At 38.3% G+C, this 22,026-nt stretch overlaps 1 long non-coding RNA gene across 1 annotated transcript; it reads right to left on the bottom strand.

The window, feature by feature from the left end:
* Nucleotides 1-17,499: 17,499 nt before the first annotated feature.
* On the bottom strand, nucleotides 17,500-18,655 carry LOC148693017 (uncharacterized). The gene is made up of 3 exons (XR_015953728.1): nucleotides 18,460-18,655; nucleotides 18,112-18,276; nucleotides 17,500-17,994 (listed from the first exon to the last, which is right to left on the bottom strand). It is a non-coding gene; the product is annotated as an uncharacterized LOC148693017 (long non-coding RNA).
* Nucleotides 18,656-22,026: the final 3,371 nt, after the last annotated feature.

Here is a 22,026-nt window from a genome sequence, read left to right as displayed (position 1 = left end):
TCAATTTTTAACTTGGGAAAATGGCCATCACCGTGCGTAATTTTCACACCAATAAATTAGTTTTTGGGGAGAGAAACTAATTGGGTGTTCATGGATGTTCATCATGTACAGTCTCTATAAAAAGAGAAGAAAATGGGAGGGAATGGGACAGGAGGTGGCTCAAGAAAACTCGATGCGTGTTGGTTGCTGGGGTTTAATTAAACAATTTGAGGGTGGTAATTAAGTTTAATGGATGTCGTATGGTCACAAGGTTCTCCATCTCCCACTTTTGTAAAAATTGTACCTGTCAAATATATTTCATCGCTAACAAATGGTTAGGAATCAGTTTGTACGTGTATAACTAATGTGTAATCTATTATTGTCCATTAGTAGACTTCTTGTTGACTTGCTGACAAAGACAATAGACAATGCTTGCACAATCTTTTCTAGTTTCTTAGCTTGTATACTTTTCTTCTTAAACTTCAGGGTAATTCTCAATTTATTATCCTTGAGTATAGTGATTTTCAAACTTTCATACGTCATGTTTTTCTCATCCCAATTTCATACCTAAAATGAGGATTGTGTGACACTTTCACACTTTTGGTAGCCTTTCCGCCAAAACCACCGTTAAAGCATGACGTGTGGCCACATGGGCAATAAAAAATTAGACTAAAAAATAAAAAATAAAAAATCGGGTGGACATAAAAAATAAAAAATTGCGTTACCCAATAAAAAAATCAAGGGTAAATTACACTTTAACACCTCAACTTTGGGTCGCACAACAATCTCATACCACATGTTTTAAACCTATCAATGTCATACATCAACTAATGAATTCATTGCAATGTCAAACCTCTATCAACTTTTCTATTAAATGCTGACATGGAATATGCAGGGTCCACTCCTCACCTAACTAAACACCATGCTGGCTTGGATCCTTTATTGATTAATACGTGGAATAAAAACAAAATTTGAAAATTTGAAAATTTAAAATTAAAAAAAAAAAAATATCGTGCCCCAACCAAAAACACCATCACTCTCAGGAACCCTAATCCCCAATTCCCCAATTTCCAGCAAAAAGCTTCCCCTAGCCGCTCTAAATCTTGATCTTCACGTCCTTTAAACACCATCTCTGATGCAGGACAGAACCAAGGGTATCAAGGAGAGGGGGGGGATAGATAACCTGGGATTCGCTCAACCAGGGGCAACGAAGCTCGCTCATGTCACTAATCGTGGATTCACTCACATGACCAAACCAAAGCTTGATTGGGGAAGGAGAAATCACTCACTTCAATTGCACAAAGCAAAATATATTTTAATTCATTCAAGTCTCCCTTCAAGGCTTTCTAGTACAATATTTATAAGGGTTTACAAATTAATTGACCTCAGGTTTCTATAACACCCTTAAAACTTCCAAAATAACTTAACAAATTTCCAAATAATTGAAATACAAAACCTTTGTTATTCCAAAGCATATTAATGCTTTCAAATTGTTTTCTCCTAGGCCTAACTCCCGCATCATTCTCCTCTTCTTCGAAAAAACTCGTCCTCAAGTTTCATTCAGTCTTTTCCTCGATCTTTCGAATGCCCAACTAACAATTTCCACTTTATCCAATTTAACACCAATAAATTTGAAGACCTTGAAGAATTCCGAGAAACAAAACAATACAGAGAACTTTTGATTTTCCACATTCTTCCAAACCATGCACACACCAATTTATTTCCCTTAAAAACAATCACTTTGGGAAAATGCTTCTGAATCGCTTCATACTGATAACTTGGGATTGAGTGGAAATAATCCAAATCATACTGAAAACTTTTATTCAATGGTTTCCTTCTCATATCTCGAACAATGAAATCTTCCCCATGAATTATACGGATGTCAACAACTTTTGCCTCATTGTGTAGCTGTTCTTGGGACTCTTCAACTATTGTAATCACATCTTCATCACCACTGAAATAAAAATTTGATAAAGATTGAAAAACTTCATATCAACCACATCAACTATACGCTTTTCATCACCATCATCCTAGACAAAATTATAATGACATATATCACAACAAATTTCACAAGAACCACTTGGACAAAGATCAAACTTTGGATGAAGATTAAGATTTAGAAATTTGTCACCTACAAAAGGATTATCCTCCTCATCATTGGATCCATCAATCTCTGTTTCATGATGGGGATCATCATGTTCCAGAGGTTCGTAGCGCTCAAGACGTCGTTGAAGCTGTTGCACTTATCTCCTTAGGTCGTCCATCTCAATGTCAAGCAGATATCTCTTACGAAGTGGTGAGTCCTTGCGAGCTTGTCAGCCTCCACGACACCCACGCCTACTTGAATATATTAAAATATATTTTTCTTTGTGCAATTGAAGTGAGTGATTTCTCCTTCCCCAATCAAGCATTTAGCTTAGTTGTGTGAGTGAATCTATGATTAGCGACGTGAGCGAGCTTCGTTGCCCCTGGTTGAGCGAATCCCAGGTTATCTATCCTCCTCTCCTTGATACCTTTGGTTCTGTCCTGCATCAATCTTTAGCTCCACCTCCTGCCTCCAAATCGAAACCTAGATCAAGTCCGTGAATGGACGAAGAAGCGCAGCCTTCTTGGCAGTGCCCTAGGTTTGGGGCCTTCTTCACTTTGGAGTCCATTATATATATATATATATATATATATATATATATATATATTTTCTCCTAATTTTAATAATTAGTTTTCTGTAGGTGAATATACTTCTTGAATTTCTGCGTCAACCCATATTTGCCTTCTGTGATTCAAGTTTGCATGTCGTCTGCGTTTGCAGTTTCATGCAGTTAGTGGTGACTACCTATTTTTGGATTTTACGTTGCTTTTTGCATGTTCTGCCCTCACGTTGTCTACGAACATAGTTTCCAATAGTAGGTGGTGACTCCCTGTTTTTGGGTTTTTGTCGTTGCCTTTGGCTCTGGTTTTGTGACGTTGCAGCTGCTGCCCAATGTCATCGCTACTACAACCTACTGGGCAGCCTTTGTTGTTTCCTGTCATTTTCTATAAGCGACGAGGACACATCGCTGCCTGTGAGGACAATGACTTACCATTGTCTGTGAAGACGAGGATACACCATTGCATGTGAGAACAATCCGTTACTTGTGAAGATGAGGACATACCACTAGCCTGTGGCTGCACTGCCTCTGTGATTACATCACTTTTGTGATTATACTTGATGTTTGTTCATCCATGGCAGACACCGATACATTGAAGACATTGGAACACTTGCTCAAGATTTAGCGAAAGAACTTCAAACACTTAGTTTCAAAGTGATGTCTTGATCTTGCCTCTTTGTCTCAAAGGTTGGAACCCTTATTTTTTCAATTTATTTTATTTTTTTTTTATTTTTTTTTATCTTGATGTGTTTGAACTCAAAGTTGAAAGTTTGAGCTGCCTACGTACCCTTCTAAGAAAGGAATCAATTCATAACGTAGTTCAAGTGTTTCTTTTGTATGTAGTTTATGCTCATGCGGGCCATAAATGTTTGGTGTCGTCTTTTAGGCTTGTTTGAGCGAGGAGGATCTTGTGTTGCCTTTTAAGATCTTGCAAACAAGGAGTATTTGTTAAGGATTTGGTGCCGTTTACAGTTTCAGCTCGTGCAGGTAAAAAGTGTTTGGGCCTAATGCAGTTTGAACTCATGCAGGCAAGGAGCATTTATGCCTTGTGTAGTTTCAGCTTATGTAGGCAAGAAGTGTTTTTATGGTTTTGTCAAGCAGTCTTGGAGATGTATCCCTCGCAAACTTTATAGCAAGGAGTCCAGACCAATTGATCCTTGAAGAAGTCTTCGGGGAAGAAATCGTGCATCATGATGGGCATGGACGATCTTCATATCAAAGTTTCATCACCACTCCTTGCGGCTTTGGAGGTTGATGAGAGCTTATTTGCCTCCTCTTTGATTGGTCAACTTGTAGACGAGGCGTATGCTTCTTATGTGGTTTCTTCGGAGTGACATTAGTCCATCTTTTAACTTTGCTTGGCTTGACTTGCATGGTTTTGAAGCATGCCCCCAATGATCTAGGTGAAGAAGTTGAGTTGAAAGAGCCAAAAGTGACGGTGGTATGATTCCTTCTTGGGCCAACTTCATGATGAGATCTTTCAACATGACTGATGACGCGATGTTACTTGCAGTATATTGGGTTGTTGATGTGACTCGAATCTTCAGGCCGCTTTCACTCTGGTAACTCAATCACTTTCTTTTAGAGCAAGTTTTCCAACATAGGAGTGACGTCTAGTTAATCTGTATTGGTGCATGAATATACTAGAGTTCTCTAGATTTGTGTAGGATCTTTAATGGGCTGGGGTTGGACTCTTTTAACACACTTGTAGTGAAGAAAATTGGTGAATAGAGTTATACAAAGAAATACTAAATTTAATCCAATGGTCATATGACTTCGGATTTAGGTAAATTTTGGTAAAGATGATATTTGAGGGAAAACATAAAAGATAGATATGGTTGGATCGTTGAAATACATTACAGAGTGGGCCCCACAAAAAGGTATGCCTTCGAATCCTAACCCGATGTGTGTATATATATGTTTCAAAACAAACAAATTTTATTAACAACAATAAGAACGAACATACGGCATGTCAAATGTAATCTTGGAATATAATTTCTTAACTACATGTGGAGTACCCACGTCCAACTAACAAGAAAGATAATACTTATGATGATTATTAAATTTTGCAAGTTAGGAACTCCCCAAAGACACCATAAGGTTAAAAACCGTATCACACTAATGATCTTGCAAAAAAATCCTGGCTGCATAACTAATTTTATGGAGATACCATATGATCCTAACATATTGCAAGTTGTGGATTAATTTCAGATGATGAAGGATGCATAATAGATGACTGATAAAATGGGAGAGATAATCATTGGCATTACTAATCCTAGAAAAATTAAAATTCATTGGAAAACCTATTGCAAATACATGGGCTCACTCACCGTCCATCCTTGCACTGAATGTGTTATTTGGACCATCAATAAAAAGGTGATTTAAGAATAGTTTGACAATCATTTCATTTTTAGTTTTTTAAATTAAAAAGAAAAAATTGAAAATTGTGTCAAATGTAAAAAAGAGTTCTCTAGCCTAGAGAGAGTTGATCAGCTCTAGGGTTTTTCCATATTCAATAGAGAAGTTGCTAAGGTTTTTTCACAACAAACTTCAGTTAATAGAGGAGGAGGAAATGGAGGTGGTCATTAGCAGTCCATTGGCGGAACGCCTCCGGTGCAACAAGTGTGGTGTGGAATCTCTAGAAACCCAAGATCGATGTGAAAATCGTAGTGCTGAGTGAAGGGCCATTTTTGTGTGTTTTCAAGAGGGCGGGGGATCTTCAGTGGTTACAAGGAAGTCCGTGGTATTTCGATAAGTCCCTAGTGCTTCTTGCTGAAATTAAGGTTGTTGAAAATCCATCAGATGTTCTGTTGTGTGAACAAGAATTCTGGATTTAGGTTCATAACATTCCACCATCGTTGATAACTCTGTTGATATGGAAGGAAATAGGTGGGGCTATAAGAAAATTGGTGGCAGTTAATTGTCGTCGAGAGGGCATTTGTTCTGGGGAATTCATGAGGACTAAAGTGAGAGTGAATGTTCTACAACCTTTGCGATAAGCACTGCACATTCCATTGCTTCCAACTGAGGGATGAGACATGATTGATGTTTTATTCCAGTATAAGCACCTTTCTACATATTGTTACTTATATGGACTCTTAGACCACAATGGTGTGGAATGCGATTACTTTAAAGGGGGTAGGATCCATGAATTTAATTCACCCTATATGGAGTGTGGCTTCAGGCGAGGAAACCTGTCCTTGGAGCTGTTAATAGGTCAATATCATAGTCTACAAACTTTAGGAGCTAGCAAGTTCAGGCTCTAGAATTAGGGTCAAATGAGGAGGAGGCTATGGAGGTTTCCGACAACGGGGCACTCGATGAGGCAAGGAATTGAACGATTGGGAAAGTTGACCTAGGAATGACTAATTTGGTAGGAATGGGGATTCAAAATGGTGATCGTGGATAAGGATTGATTGGCCAATGAGATCCTATGCTTAATTTGGAGTAGCATTCTCAAGACAGGATTACCTTAATTCTTGCAGGGGAATTAGGTGGCAACATGGAAGGAAATTTCGAAAGTCTGCCCATCGAGAGCGTCCAGGATCTAAAGGTGTTCTCACCCCTGCCTTTGTGCCTCTAGTCACTAGGAGGTTGGGGATTGTTATTGAGACTAGTATTAAGAGAGGGAGAGAAGTTGTTGGCCTAACTAAAGAGGATGACTTGTCTCTTACAAAGGAATTTTGCTCTAGTCCAGCAGTAGGTGGTGCCATGGAATAACTCCACCGTTCACAACAAATCTCCTAAGTTGGATTTGCAAGGGTCTGGGGAAACCCTTTTACAGTTCAGGCATTTTTGGACATAATCCAACAAAAACATCCCCTGGTCATGTTCTTATGTGAGACTAAAAGTAGTGAGTTAAAGATGGAATTGCTTCATCAAAGTGTAGATTTTGAGCATGTTTTCAGTGTGCATAGTAGTGGAAGGTTTAGAGGTTTGTGTTTGCTTTGGCAAGAAAAAGTGAAAGTGTCTATTCTATTGTTGTCAGCCTCCTATATTGACATACATGTTGGCTTTCCAGATGGTGTGGTTTAGCGTTATACTAGAATCTACGGATGTCCAGTTATGACAGAGAGATATAAGACCTGGGCTTTGATGTTAGACCTTGGGAGTCAACATTCACTACCGTGGCTTTGTGTGGGCTACTTTAATGAAGTGCTCAGTTAGCATGAGCAATTAGAAAGAAACTCATGAGGTGAATGGAAGATGACATTGTTTAGGGACACTGTTAACTCATGCAATCTGGTTGACCTCGATATTGTTGGCAACAAGTATACTTGGGGTCAAAATAATGAGGATGGGGTAAAGTGCCACTTGGATAGAGGGTTTGCTACTCGAGATTGAAGGGACCTCTTTCTAAGTACACATGTATTACATCTGAATCCTTTTAAATCAGACCACTTAATGCTCATCCCTTGGCGCAAACACTATTGGTTGAGATTCGTGTGGCTAATACAGTGGCGAGACGTAAGGCTAAATGATTTCTGTTTGAAGAGATGCGGTTGCAATGAAAGAGTTGTGAAGTTACAGTAAATAAAGGTTCGAGTTGTGCTAGTAGGGGTGAAACTTTTCCAGGTTTGTTCTAAACTCAAGGCAACTAGGGTAGCTTTGTTAAATTGGCAAAGTAGCACTTTTGGGAATATTAAAAAAAAGATAGGGTTGTTTGAGATAAACTGGGAATGCTTTTGAGCAACCATATACGGAGGTTACACTAGTGGGTAAAGAGAACTTAATGGAAAAGTTTGATTCATTACTTTATAGCGAAGAAACGTATAGGAGGCAGTGTTCACACACGACTTGGTTGAAGAAGGGGGATCGAAATACGAAATGGTTTCATAAAAAAATGTCAAATAGATGAAGAAAGAATGCTATAAAGGGACTGTGGGATGAATCTGGAGAATGGCAAGAATCCCCCAAAGGTATTGAAGCTATGGTACTCGACTATTTATCTAATATTTTTAAATCGCAGGGTGTCCTGCCAAATGCATTACATTCGGTGTTGGAAGCTACTATACTGTCAGTTTTAAATGTTGCTAATGAGGCTTTGCTTGCCCAAGTTACAGCTGAGGAAGTCAAGAGGGTCGTCTTCTAGATGCATCCCTTGAAGTCCCTTGGACCTGACGGGATGCCCCCGTTATTTTATCAAAAATGTTCGCATGTGGTGGGCGAGGATGATGTAGAGGTAGTGCGATCCTTCTTTAATTTTGGAAGGCTTTCTAATGAGGTGTGCTTTACGCATGTTGTATTGATACCACATGATATGGCACAGTTACGGCTGATTAGTTTGTGCAATGTTCTCTACAAGATTTGTCCTAAGGTAATAGCAAACCGTTTGAAGCCTTTTATGGTTGCTCTAGTTTCTCCTTTCCAAAGTGCCTTCGTTTTAGGGCGGTTAATCTCTGATAATTCACTGCTTGCAACAAAGGTTGGGCATTTTTCCATAATAAAAAGAGCGAAAGAAAGGGATTCATTTCCCTCAAGTTGGACTTGAGCAAAACATACAATCGTGTAAAGTGGGTTTTTTGGAGGTTATGTTCAAACTGCTAGGCTTTGCAGATGCTTGGGTTCAGATTGTCATGATTTGTGTGACGTCCATATTGTTTTCATTCTTGATAAATGGGGAGTGAAAGGTTATTAGTGCCTTCAAGGGGATTGAGGCAAGGAGATCCTCTATCGCCGTACCTTTTTCTTCTTAGTATTGAGGGTTTATGGTCTTTGATAATGAAGAAAGAGAGTGAAGGTTCCCTACATGGCCTTCGTATCACAGATACTACACCCATTTTGCATAATTTGTTATTTGTGGATGATAGTTTTCTTTTCACTCGAGCTACGGTGGAGGATTGTGGGGTTATTCAACACAGTTTAGATGTTTACTCTCAAGCTTCGGGTTAGGCGATTAACTTCAATAAAAGTAGTGTTGCTTTTAGTGCCAATGTGGAGGTCCAAGTGCAACCAGCCACGTTCTTGAGGGTGTAGTGTGTAGAGAGACATGACCGTTACTTAGGGCTTTTTACTTTCGTTGGGAAAGATAAAAAGTAAACCGTTTCTTTCATTAAGAAAAGAGTTACAAAGAGATTAAACTGTTAGAATGGTAAGCTTTTAAGTAGTGCTGGAAGACAATTACTTATTAAGCTAGTCACACAAGCTTTATTGGCATATGCTATGCAAAGTTTCCTATTTCCTAAGTCATTTTGTGAGGAACTCTAATAGTTAAGGGCTAGATTCTGGTGAAGTAGTGATATTGAAGCCCGTAAAATACATTGGATGTCGTGGGATAGAATGTGTAGACAGAAGAATGAAAGGGGGGCTCGGTTTTCGTGATCTTTATGTGTTCAATCTTGTTTCCTCGTAAAGCAAGGGTGGCGTATAGTACGTTAACCTCAATCGTTGGTGGCCCGTGTACTGAAGGCTAAGTATTTTCCTAGAGTGTCATTTTGGGATGCGAAGGTGGCCTAGTCAGCTTCCTATTGCTGGCGTAGCATTTTTAAAGCTTGCACGGTGCTAGAAAAGGGGTCGAGATAGGCAATTGGGGATGGAGAATATGTCCATGTGTGGAAGGACAGGTGGATTCCGCAACTTAACACCTTCAAAATTCTTACTCCTAGTCCTCCCAATATGGGTGGGTTATTGGTAAATGACTTGATTGTGCAAGAAAATAGGAGTTAAAGAATTGATCTTGTGTATCAAAATTTCTTGGAGGAGGAGGCGAGAATTATTTGCTCCATTCCTTTAAGTTTTCGAAAGCCACCTGATCGTTTAATGTGGCGCACTTCGGTAAGAAAATTGTTTCTTTAGCAAAGAGTGCCTATAAGGTGGCGAAGACCCGCTATTCACCTCATGTCACTTCTACTTCATTGTCTTCGAACGAAGGAAGTGCTTACCGTGGTTTGTGGCAAGCAATATGGAGAGCACGCGTGCCACCAAAGGTCAAGGTTTGTGGGTGGAGAGCGGTTTCCGAATATCCCACCGACGAGATCCAACCTAATAAAAAAAATGTGTGAGACTAAAGGATTCTTGCCCCTGCTGTAATGTGCCCGGATAAACGGTCAGTTATGTGCTCCGTGAGTGCAATTTTTCGCGAGCAGTTTGGTTTGCTACCTCGTTAGGGCTTATAGCGATAATGCAGCGCCATGAACCAATTAAAGAGTGGATGCTTGCTATGGTGGAGGAGAAGAGAGTGGATATTGGTGATGTGCTAATGCTTTTGTGGGCATTATGGACGCAAAGGAACACTTTTGTATGAGAGGGGAAATCTGTTGACCCCATGGATGTTGTTCAGCATGGCTACAAGATTGTCATTCAACCAACTTTCAATCAAGTCAGCCCTATCGTCCTAAACAGCTGCAGTGGGTGGCCCCTAGTGACGGATGACTCAAACTAAATGTTGATGGGGCTGCAAAGGTGGTTGACAGAGTCGATGGGGCTGGGGGGTGATTCTTGATGGTGACGGTCTCTTCTTAGCTACTGGTTCTTAGAGGCTTCAAGGCAGCTATTTGACCAAGCAGGTGGAACTTTTAGCAATAAGAGAAGGTTTGAAGCTTGCGAAAAGGGTGGGGTTCGTCCAATTACAAGTGGAAACAGATTTTATGGAAGCTGTCTTGGTCTATAATGGTGTTTCTATCGATTAGTCTCAGATTCATTATTTCCGATATTAAAGAGTTAGCTTCTGAGTTTGGTGGATGCACATTTTCATATGTTCCCGTACTTGTAATGGCGTGGCACATCCCCTAGCCAAGTTAAGTTAACTTGATGGTAATTGATAGTGATTTTACTGTCTATGCAAATAAGGTCAAAATCACATGAAATACTTGCAAGAATACAAGGATGTTGTAGTATAGATGTTCATGCAAGGTCGTTCTCCTCAAGGACTATTTTTATAATTTATGCCAAAACAATTCCTAATTAACTACTTGAAATTAAAATTGAGAAAGATGATTTTGAATTTGGGTAATATTAAAACGAATTTTAATTAAAAACAAATATGAGAAAAGAAAAGAGTTAAATACCAATTTATAAAAGCACTAGGGTTTCACCATCACCTAGCAATCCTATGAATTCTTACCAATTACTTATGATCTACACATACCACTTTGAAGGTTTGGTTTTCCTAATTTATATTCTACTTGAAACCTCCAACATAGAACATATATCTAACATGCAATTCGTCCGGACATGAAAGACTCATTATGTTTTATGAAAACCCTTTGAAAAACCATGAAACCTTTAAGACATGGTGTTCATCTTAAGTGAAATTACAAATATTAATCACAAGAAGACAGTGTCAATTTTAGGGAACCTTCTAACCAAAATTGCATCAAATTACTTTTCTAAAGATCCTAATGGTGATCAAGCATTAAGACAATTAGATAGTTTAATCACAGTGATCAATAATTCAAAGTATGCATGCAATTAACCATAAGCAATTAAATAAAAATTACATATTCATGCTAAGGCTCAAGGGTTCGCCATAGCAAAAGAAATTAGTTACAAACAATCATAAAAATCAAAGAAAATATCATTAACTAGAAAAATAAAGAAAACTGACACACCCCGACCGAAATCAAGGCGTGCTGCCCGTCATGTGAGGGTGATGTAGCCATGTGCACAGTGCAGAAGCAAAAATAATAGTAAAAGTACGAATAAATAAAAATCAAACTACCAAAAGCTAGTTAAAGTAACACACTAGTGTGAGACTACAAGTGATAGACAAAATTCAGAGCACAGAAAGCCTAAGTGCAGTCCAGAAGAACGAATACTAATTACACAACACCCAAAGGTGATCCTACATTTGTGTTGTTCTGTCAGAACCACCATCAAGTCCTTGTGAGTCACTAAAGCGCTTCTAACTAGAACCTGGAAAGGTGCAAAACAGAAAGTGTGAGTGGGCAAAAACAAAGCTTTTCAAAATCATTTCATTCTCAAAAGTTCTAACCCCTTTCTGTAAAACCTTTATAATTTCCCAAAAAATAGAATATATATATATATATATATCTATCGAAATCATGCCCAGAATAACAACATTCGTAAATATGCCATATCAAATATCTCAACATAGGATGTAAGTAACCCAGGTAATGTCAATCAATGCAAATGATATATCAGCCGAAGGCACCTAACGTGACTTGTACGGCTGAATCTAGAGCTCAAATCCACATCTCAACAACTATACCTGCACACGAGTCGGAACCACCTAAAGTGGTCTGTACGACAGGCTGGGTGTAAATAAATACGCTCAAGTGCTATGATCACGTGAAGGCTGTGTGAAGTATCGAAAGTCACCTACGAGTCAGAACCACCTAATGTGGTTTGTATGATAGGCTGGCACCTACCTTGGATTCAAGGTGAGTGTATGGTGCAGGAGGTGAACGATCATATGAAGGCTGTGCCCTAACTCTGGGGGGGGGGGGGGGAGCACTAACACCAAGGTGCATGTTTATGAGCTCTCAATGCATCTCACATAACCACTAATTCACAACCATACTCTATAAACTTACTTGGCATTTACCTGTGCGCCTGCAGTACCAATCATAAATATTTACAACTACTAATGCATAATTAAATAAGCAGGCACTTTGTATGGCATTTTAAAACATATAAACATTCAATTTCATTTTCTAGGAAAACTCTCAAGTATATAGGTATATACGGAAAACCAAAAGCCCACTCACTGGTATGGAGAAGGATCGTAACCCCCAAGCCTTGAGTGACTGCGCTCGTCCTCAGGATAGGTCTCACCTATATGCGAAACAACTATATAAACATCAATTTAATGCACATAACCAAAACTAGGTAATAACTTCTCATACAATGCTCAAATGAGGTGTTTGAATATACCAACGTGATCTGCTTAACCTGACGAACATCCCTAGATTTTTAAAGTAATTTTCTGAGGTCTCATACGCCCCCACGTGCTGGCCAAGGCACGGCCAGATGCGCCTGCCAAGCGCAGGCACGTGCCTGGTACACAGACGGAATCCCTAACGACGTTAGGGAATATTCTGTCCAAAAGAAAGCATATTCTGTTAAAATTAACTTGACGCCATTAACTGTCGTTAGGAATATTTCGTTAGAGTTGACAGAATATTCGTCGTCTTCTCCGGTGATCCTCGCCGGCCGCCATCTGCGTCGCTGGAAACTGGGAAAATTTTCAAATCTTCATATCTTCATTTCTGAACCAAATTCCTTGAAATTTGTACCAAAATGAAGTTTACAATGAGTAGAACAAAACCTTACCACTTTGAAGCCCCATAAATGCCGGAATCTTTCCGGAGAAATCTTGCAAAATCCGGCCAACCTTAGAACTTGCTATCCTGACGTCCAAAATCCTTCAAACTTGTTCCCTGAGCTTCGTGAGAAGATTCTAAAGCTCCCTATAACCTCAAAACTCGATGAAACCTCTGTGATCACGAGTGCATAAACAATGCATGAAAACTGGGTTCTCGGGTTTTCGAGGGTTTCAAGTTCTAAAAATGGTATGGATGAACTTAGGAGCTTGCAAGGAGTTCGAATCTTACCTTCTAGATGTCGATCTGTGCGTGAAAGGTTAGCTTCTAGATGTCAATCTGTGCGTGAAAGGTTAGTTTTGAAGTTGGTCCGTACACTTGCAAGGGAAATGGAAGAAAATCCGAGAGAAAGAAGAGAGAGGGAGTCACGGGGAAAAAAGGATGGGTGTGTGAGAGTGTATGTGTGGTCCAAATGGCAACCCACCAACCAAAACAATTCAAACACCCTATAACACTAATTAACGTCCAGGGGCAAGATCGTCTTTTCACACTAACGTTACAAATAATTCGGGACAGGCCGTCACAAAAACACCTTGTAGGTAAAAAGTTTGAAATTCTCCAAAGCTTTGCTAAATTCTCTCAATGTTGCGTAGAGAACCCTAATGGCTAAAAATCTTATTTATACTACTACAAAATAAAACGATAAAAGGTCTTAGAATAAAAGTAGGAAACATAATAAAATAATAAATCAGAAAATAAAAGGTTTCCTATTTGAACTAAAATTCGGACTTCTCAGAAAATCAGACTTTTAACCCACCAAATCAACTCCGATTTGGTCCCAAAAGTTTATTTTGAAAGCTTAGGTCGTCCCCTACAAATCCTCAGAAGGAATCTTCCTTAAAATATACCATCTTGACCTCCAAAATTCTCAAAACGTCCAGAAACGTCAATCTGGTAAAGCTGCGCGCTAGGCCTTTATTTCATTGTCACGGTCAAACGGCTTAGTAGAAAAATATGAAATTTTGATACAATAATCTTGAAAGACTCACGAACAACCTCCAATTGAAATCACTCCAAAATTCATCAGTTTGATCACTTTTTGCTCTAAAGGAAATTGAATGTCCTACATTAAAATTATATAACAAAGAATCAAAATTCTACCAAAATAACCAATAAACTATAATTAAAAATAGGGTAAAATATATGGTATAATATGGACTCATCAGTGATTCAGATGTATGATTTGAGGAACCCCCATATGTTGTTAGGGATGACCTTGACCATGATTTGTAGTCCCGTAGAATTCTGAAAAAAAGCTATCGTATTCATTTCGTTAAAAAACTAACTGAAAATGAAATAATTATAAAAAAAAGTCCTTTAATAATCAATTAATACTCCCCATTTTTCTCTGCATGAAATTAAATAATCCTCTCTAGCTATGTTCTTTTCTTTTGTCTGACCAAATACCTTTCTTTTTGATTAATTTCTTCACGGATACAGACAGTCTCAAGGGATCAAGTAAAAGCTATTTCGATTGGCTGTGCATGAAGTAGTGGTTCAACCCCACCCCACCAACAAAAGAAAAAGAAAAAAGGGAAATAATCAAATCTTATTTCATGTTTTTAAATTGATTGATGCAGTATGCGGAGGCGGATGCAAGGCCAATACAACCACATAAGGGTGGAGTCAGGATTTTGTTTTTTTTTTGGGAGGGGGCTAGCTGAAAATAGTATCATAAAATCATATGTTTATTTTTGTGCTTATATAAAATTATATAATAATCAATATAAAAGAATAACAATATAAAATAAACTATTCTCAAAATTATAACCCTGATTGATAAATTCAAGGATCATATAAATAATGAACCTACTAATTAAATCAAGAATAAGTAAATAAAGAGATTAAGAATGTATAAAAGGTGATTCATTGGAAAATAGCAAAGAAAAATAAGGAATTGCGGAAATAGGGATTTAATTGTGGATTTAAAAAAATATTTTTCATTTCTTGAGTAAGAAGCATAGAGGCTAAATTACATAGGGTAAATGATCTTTTTACTTTAAAAAGTAGGATAAAGGGGGACTGGAGATAGAACTAATTTATAATTTTTAGCATAAAATGTATTATTTACTACCTATCCTCTACTAAATATACATTAAATAATAATCTGTATTGAAATTGAGTAGGCTATAAGCATGAGTTTACAAAAGAATAATTCTATTCACAAACCCATTTTTACCTCCAACACAACCTTATTAATTTTTTGTCAATGATTATCTTCAATTCATTCGATCCGAACAACTGAAAATTGAGAGGGAAGTATGAGAAGTAAAAATGAGTGCATGGATAATACTATCCTTACAAAAAATCCCCTTGAAGTACAATCCACCTTAGCCTTGTGGGTGGCTACGCCATTGCAACCACACAACCTTCGAGAGACCAAGGTCTATGACAAAAGCATAAGGAGCACAAACAAGTATTGATCATATCTCGGGATGACAATTTCGCCCACGGATTTGAGTACTCGTGGGGCTTCGATCTTAATTGGTGAGGTTTGAAGGACAAAAAACGGAAATGTGGAAATTCTCAGATAAGATGTTCGGAGCGGAGTGTGTATGGTATCTTAACATGCAATCCGAACCTGCCCCATATGGAGTATATATAACTATCTTTTGTCATGGTGATATTGATTCATATATTTTTGGAATTTTAGGACCATATAATTGTGAAATGGTGACCACATCTTAGATGTTATATTTCCTATGTTTTGTGGACTTAAAATATTGAGAAACACATTTATGTTTGGATTTACTATTATTGATTATTTTGAAAGGTATTAATTTTTAGTTGAATAAAATATTTTAATTTTAATATTTTGTACCCTTTAGGGGTGGGGCTGGAGAGAATCCTCAATTTAAATAAGAAAAACTAATGAAAATAACTCAAAAACTTCGAATTTAACTAAAAGTTATCCTATAACTTTATTTAATGATAAGAACAAGAAAATAATAATAATAATAATAATAATAAAAAAAAAAGACCTTATTTTTTTCGCGTGCAACTCAATGGCAAAAGGCCGCGGGCTTTGATCCTCACCAAGGAGCTGCTCAATTAGCACTCTCAGGCACTTGCATGAATTTCTTCAAACACTGAGGTTTTCTGGGTTTTCACCCACTTCAATTTTGTTTTTTTTTTTTGGGGTATTATGGAAATTCCGTTTCACCGCCGTTGGGTGATCTCCAACTTTCTCAAGAATTTTTTCACCACTGCAACATTTTTGTTCACTTACATTCCAACATTCTTCTGTGAATTTCAAAGCTCTGCAACTTTGTAGCAAGGTTGGGTTTGATTTGGGTATCTCATGAAGAAAAAGTGGAAAAGAAAGGGAGGATCGACTGGGTGTCTCATGAATAATACCATGGGCATGGGCATCACCATCATCATGAAGGTGGTTGTTGCTCAAGGGATGCAGCGAAACCGGAGAAGGCACTATTTCTAAAACTGAACCAAAAAATTAGATCAAGAAAGAGACATTATTTATGAAACTGGACCAAGAAAGAAAAACTATTTATGTATGAAACTGGACCAAAAAGAGACATTATTTATGAAACTGTACCAGTTACTTTACACTATTTATGGAACTGAACCAAGAACTAGACGCTATTTATAAAACTTGACCAAGAACTAGACACTATATATGAAAGTGCTCTAAGAACTAGACACTTTTTATGAAATTGGACCAAGAATGAGACATTATTTATGGAAATGTACCAATTACTATACACTATTTATGAAACTGGACCCAATAACTAAACACTATTTATAAAAGCGAACCAAGAACTAGGCACTAGTTATGAATCTGGACCAATAAATAGTGTAGTACCGGTCAGTTTTATAAATAGTATAGTACAGTATAGTTTGATAAATAGTGTAGTACCGTTCAGTTTTATAAACAATGTTCAGTTTCATGAATACTATAGAACCGTTCAGTTTCACAGATAGTGTAGTACCGTTAAGTTTCATAAACAATGTAGTACTATTCTGCATCATAAACAGTGTATATGATGGACGCGCGTCAGGTTTTTTTTATTATATATATATATATATATATCATAATTGTGTCATATTCATTAAAATTTAAATTATTTTGTCCTCTATATTAAAATTTGAGGGTTTTTCTTTAAAATTTAAGTTTTTTTACATTAAATAAAATTTTAGCATGATTTTTTGTTAAAATAAACTTAGCCCAAACCCTTTTCATGAAAACTCCCATTTAAATATGGGTAAGAAGGTGGGGATGAGGATTGTAATGACATTCTCATTACCGCCACTATAGAAAAAATGTATTACGAGATGGAATAGCATCATTTGCAAAAAATTTGGACAACAGAGGATCGTCGGTCAATTTTCGTAGGGTCAAGATTGTCGCCCAGAGTTTTACCCATAGACACAAATGTCCGTTGGCTAAGTTCATTCTAACCCGACGAACACATTCGTCATGTAGGACAAAAATAGCACGACAGAGGTGATTTCACACAACGAACTGTACCTTGTCACCGTTTTATATTAAAATAATACAATGAGATAATCCGACGAACATTCCGTTGAGCAAAAAGAGTTTATGTAGATAAAAAATATTAAACACAAAGATTAAAAAAAAAAAATATTAGAACCCAAAAAAAAATTGTAAAATTGAAACTATTTATATCGAACCCAAAAAAATTGTTGGTTCTACAGGAGGTCTTGATCACTGATAGGGCGGCTTATTGGACAACTACATGGGGGTGCTCCTAGGACGACTGCTGGGGAGGCTATTAGGATGGCGACACAAGCTCGAACGGCGGCAATGGAATTATAATGCTAGAAGCTGATAAGTTCTGGGCTACGACCATGAAGTACTGGCAGACTAATTCCTTTTGGCATGCCAACTCCTCCCCACCTGCTAAAGTCGAGAGTCGGTCTCGGTCGCTGCAGTGGAACTCGACGAAGAACATGAATTGACCCTTTCTTCGGCCCTGAACTTCCTTGCCCTTCCTTCGGCCAACCCTATCCATCAACATCTAAAGAGACACCTCTGAATCAGGTGTCAGCTCCTCAATAGGTATGTGAGGATGCTACTGAAATGGAGTGGTGAGATACTCGTCCTTCTTTTGTACCATTGAAGCCTACAAAAAAAATATATATATACGAAGTTAGCCAATTGGAATTTAAACCATAATTATAGTAATTAAAAATAAAATACTAAGTTATGCAAGAATACTTACATAAATCTCATCCGCAATATCGTTGCCATAGTTGGCATGGGTCTACCCCCGACCACCACTCCGGGAACTTCTCCCTAGCCTCCTGCCGTTCCTCGACCCAGTAAGACAAGGTTCGAGAGCCTGAGTGGTGCTCGTACTACTTTTGCTCTCGGTTTCCCAGCCAATCTTTATGTACATTAAAAAATATATTACAACTTTATAAATCATGCAAAAATGCTCTGATTCCTGACCACACAGAAATGCTCGAAGTCTTGACCACACAGAAATGCTGTGATTCCTAACCAAGCAGGAATGCATTAAAAAAAATAAAATTAAAAGTTTAAATTAAAAGCTCGATTGTGAACTCACTTGGAACACTTCCTTCGATGTTACAGTGGTAACCTCACCATGTTCTTGAACTCCCTAGACCACGGCCACAATAGACATGTGTTTGCTAATGATGCTTTTTCATAATTAAACTTAGGTTGAGGGTTTAGGCACATGAATATATGGGAGGAGATGACGGAGGAAAATGATTGTATGGATGGGAAAAATGAGGGGAGGCATGGACTTATAAACTGCAACTAAGGTTTACCCGACGAAATACTCTGTGAGGTAACTAAAAACAAATGTCGAGTAATATTTAGGTGGTGGATTTTTTTGACATGCAGCCAATGGACTTTTGACCACCTTGAGAAATGTTTCCTGATGCATAGCTAAATCATTTTTTCACGATGACACATTTGTTTGTCGGTTAAAACTTCTCCTTGATATTGAAATTTGACCCGACGAATTGTCTCTTCACCTAAGAACTATGTTCGTCGTGTAAGGAAGATTTAACCGATGAAATTGTTTCCGTCGCTCAATATTTGGTAGGGCAAGCTAAAATTTCTGATAATGCGCTTCGATCCACTGTCATTCCTAACCATATCAACTACGTAGAGAGTTTGTCACTACATCAACATCAATTTGTTGTCTTCCCTTACTAAAATGAAACCCATGTACATTCAACGAAGTTAATTGATTAGCCTATGCCACTTAGCATTCTGCGCCACAGTAGTGATGCCCCCAAGAATAAAAAGTGGATGGTAGTACAAAACAATGGAAGAGGATTCCTCTCCTGAGTTCAGGATGGAGATTCTCCTGACCAGTTCATCTGCGCCGTTCAAATTTAATCCAACGGCTTCAAACAGGAGGATCCTCTAAAAATTATAATAATTACAATTGTTGGATTAAGTTTGAAAGGCCCAGATAGGCTGGTCAGGACGATCCTCATCTTGAGCTCAGGAGAGGATCCTCTTCCCAAAACAATCGAGTAGGATCCTCTCCGGATCCTCTTTGTGGGGATCCGGATGATCAATCAATCATGTTCATTCATCGTACATCGTACGGTCAGTTTTCGTTAAGTACTATTTATATTTAATTTAAAATTTTAAATGATTTCTAACAGCACGATGTACAATAAACGGACGCAATTGATTGATCTCCGAATCCCCACAAAGAGGATTCGGAGAGGATCCTTGTCCCAAAACAATAATGCTAGTCATACAATCATTTTGCACCCAGGAGGATCCTCGCTGGATCCTCTTTGTGGGGATCTTGAGAATCCTGTAATCACATTTATTCATCGTACATCGTGCATATTTTTTATTTAAAATTGAATATAAACAATATCTGACAAAAACTGGTCACACGATGTACAATGAACGGATGTGATTGGAGGATCCCTGGGACCCTCACAAGGAGGATCCTGCGAGGATCCTCTCTCATTTTGCACCACATCTAAATATCAGATGATGTGACAAAAATAATTTTATAATTAGAAAGAAAAATACATTTGGCATTCCAAACTTTCTATAATTAGAAAGAAAAATACACTTGTGAGAAGTGTATAATAAGATTTTTGGAGTGTCAATAACAGTTTCCATTTAATATTACTTTAGTACATCATGTATTGTTAGCGTGAGTCAATATTAGGAAAAATAGGGAATGTAAATAATAGGAGTCCTTTATTAAGTAGGTTTGTGTATATGTTATTTGTTTCCTTGTAAAACTATAATAGTACTGATGTATATATATTTCAAAACAAGTAATAGAATTATTGATTCCGTAAAAGTTCTATTTGGTATCAAGAGCGCCGAAACCCTAGTTGTTTTCCGCTGTGCTTGGGTGACTGTTTTTCTGCAAATTTTCTGCAGAAAACAGTGGTACCGTGTGTGTGTGTAATCTTGCTGCGTGTGCAGCAGTGCAGTGTGGTTTTCTGCAGTGTTTTTTCTGCAATTTTTCTGCAGCAAACTGTGTTGACCCGTGTGGGTGTGGTACTGCTGTGTGTGCAGTCTGTTGCTGTATATTGCTGTGCAGCACAATACCTTGCTGCTGCCGTGAGGGTTGTGTACAAATTGCTGTGTTTTTCTGCAATTGTACCGTGTCTGTTACTTGCTGCGTGCTACTGTGTATTGCGTGCTGCTGGTGTCGTGAGAAACGAAGGAGAACAAAGACTGCAGGAAGAGACAACTGCTGTGTGTGTGCTGTGTGTTTTTGTTGCAGCGTATTGTGTCTTTGCTGCTGTATTTATTGCAGCAAGTGTGTCGTGTATTATATTTCGTATTGTGCCTCGTGGGAATATTGCTCTACTGTTGCAATCTGCTTGCTGTCTGTTTTGCCGTGGGTAATTGCCGTGAGTGGCTGCTGCTTGTTTGTTCTTGCAAATTGTGGTTCCGTAATTGGTAGGGTGCTGTGATTGCCGTGTACTTGTGATTGTCATTTTGCGTATTATTAAATGGCAAATACAGGTTGGATTTTAGATTCTGGTGCAACGGATCATATGACATATGATAAAAATATGTTTCAATACATGACCACATCTCACAGGAAAAATATATCAACTGCCAATGGTACTTTGGCACCCGTGTGTGGTGCCGGCACTGTGCATCTTACCCCTACACTTCCCCTACATCATTGCTTGCTTGTTCCTTCTTTATCCCATCATCTGTTATCCATACCACAGGTTACTGAACAATTGGATTGTGTTGTTCTAATGTATCCATCATTTTGTCTCCTTCAGGATATTCAGACCAAGGAGATAATTGGGCGTGGCACTAAGAGAGAGGGGTTGTACTATGTGGACGACGTCGTTTCTGGCAGAGCTAATGCGGTTCGAGCGTCCCGGTCTAGTAATTTACAAGAAGTGTGGTTGTTGCATCGTCGGTTAGGGCATGCATCTTTTGGGTATTTACGGCATATGTTACCTAGTCTATTTAGTGGAATAAATGAATCAGACTTACATTGTGAAGTATGTATTCTTGCTAAAAGCCATCGGGCTTCGTTTCCTCCTAGTATGCATAAAAGAGCTTTACCGTTTGAACTTGTGCACTCTGATGTTTGGGGACCATCTCCTGTTGTTACTTCTTCTGGGATTAAGTGGTTTGTTACGTTTGTTGATGATTGCACTCGTATGACGTGGTTATATGTGGTGAAAAATAAGAGTGATGTTGGTATGGTATTCCGAACCTTTTCTCAAATGATTCGGACACAATACTTATCTGTAATTAAAGTTCTTCGTTCTGATAATGGTGGTGAGTATCTTAATTGTGAGTTGTCGGAGTTTCTTTGTGATCAAGGCATTCTCCATGAAACAACCTGTCCCTATACTCCACAGCAAAATGGAGTGGCTGAACGGAAAAATCGCCATATCTTAGAAACGGCACGTGCTCTACTTCTGGGCGCGTCTGTTCCTAAGATTTTTTGGCCTGAAGCAGTTACTTATGCGATCTACGTGATTAATCGTATGCCCTCTCGGGTGATTGACTTTCGAACTCCTCTTCAAGTTCTCACTCAACATGTTCAGGTGATGTCTACTCATACTCTCAAGCCCCGGGTATTTGGTTGTGTGGCTTATGTACATATTCCGAAAATTCATCGCACTAAGTTGGATCC

The sequence above is a fragment of the Pyrus communis genome, chromosome 11 (assembly GCF_041283825.1).
Source record: "Pyrus communis isolate YQ-2024b chromosome 11, ASM4128382v1, whole genome shotgun sequence".
NCBI lineage: Eukaryota > Viridiplantae > Streptophyta > Magnoliopsida > Rosales > Rosaceae > Pyrus > Pyrus communis.
This window is presented reverse-complemented; position numbering and strand designations above follow the sequence as displayed.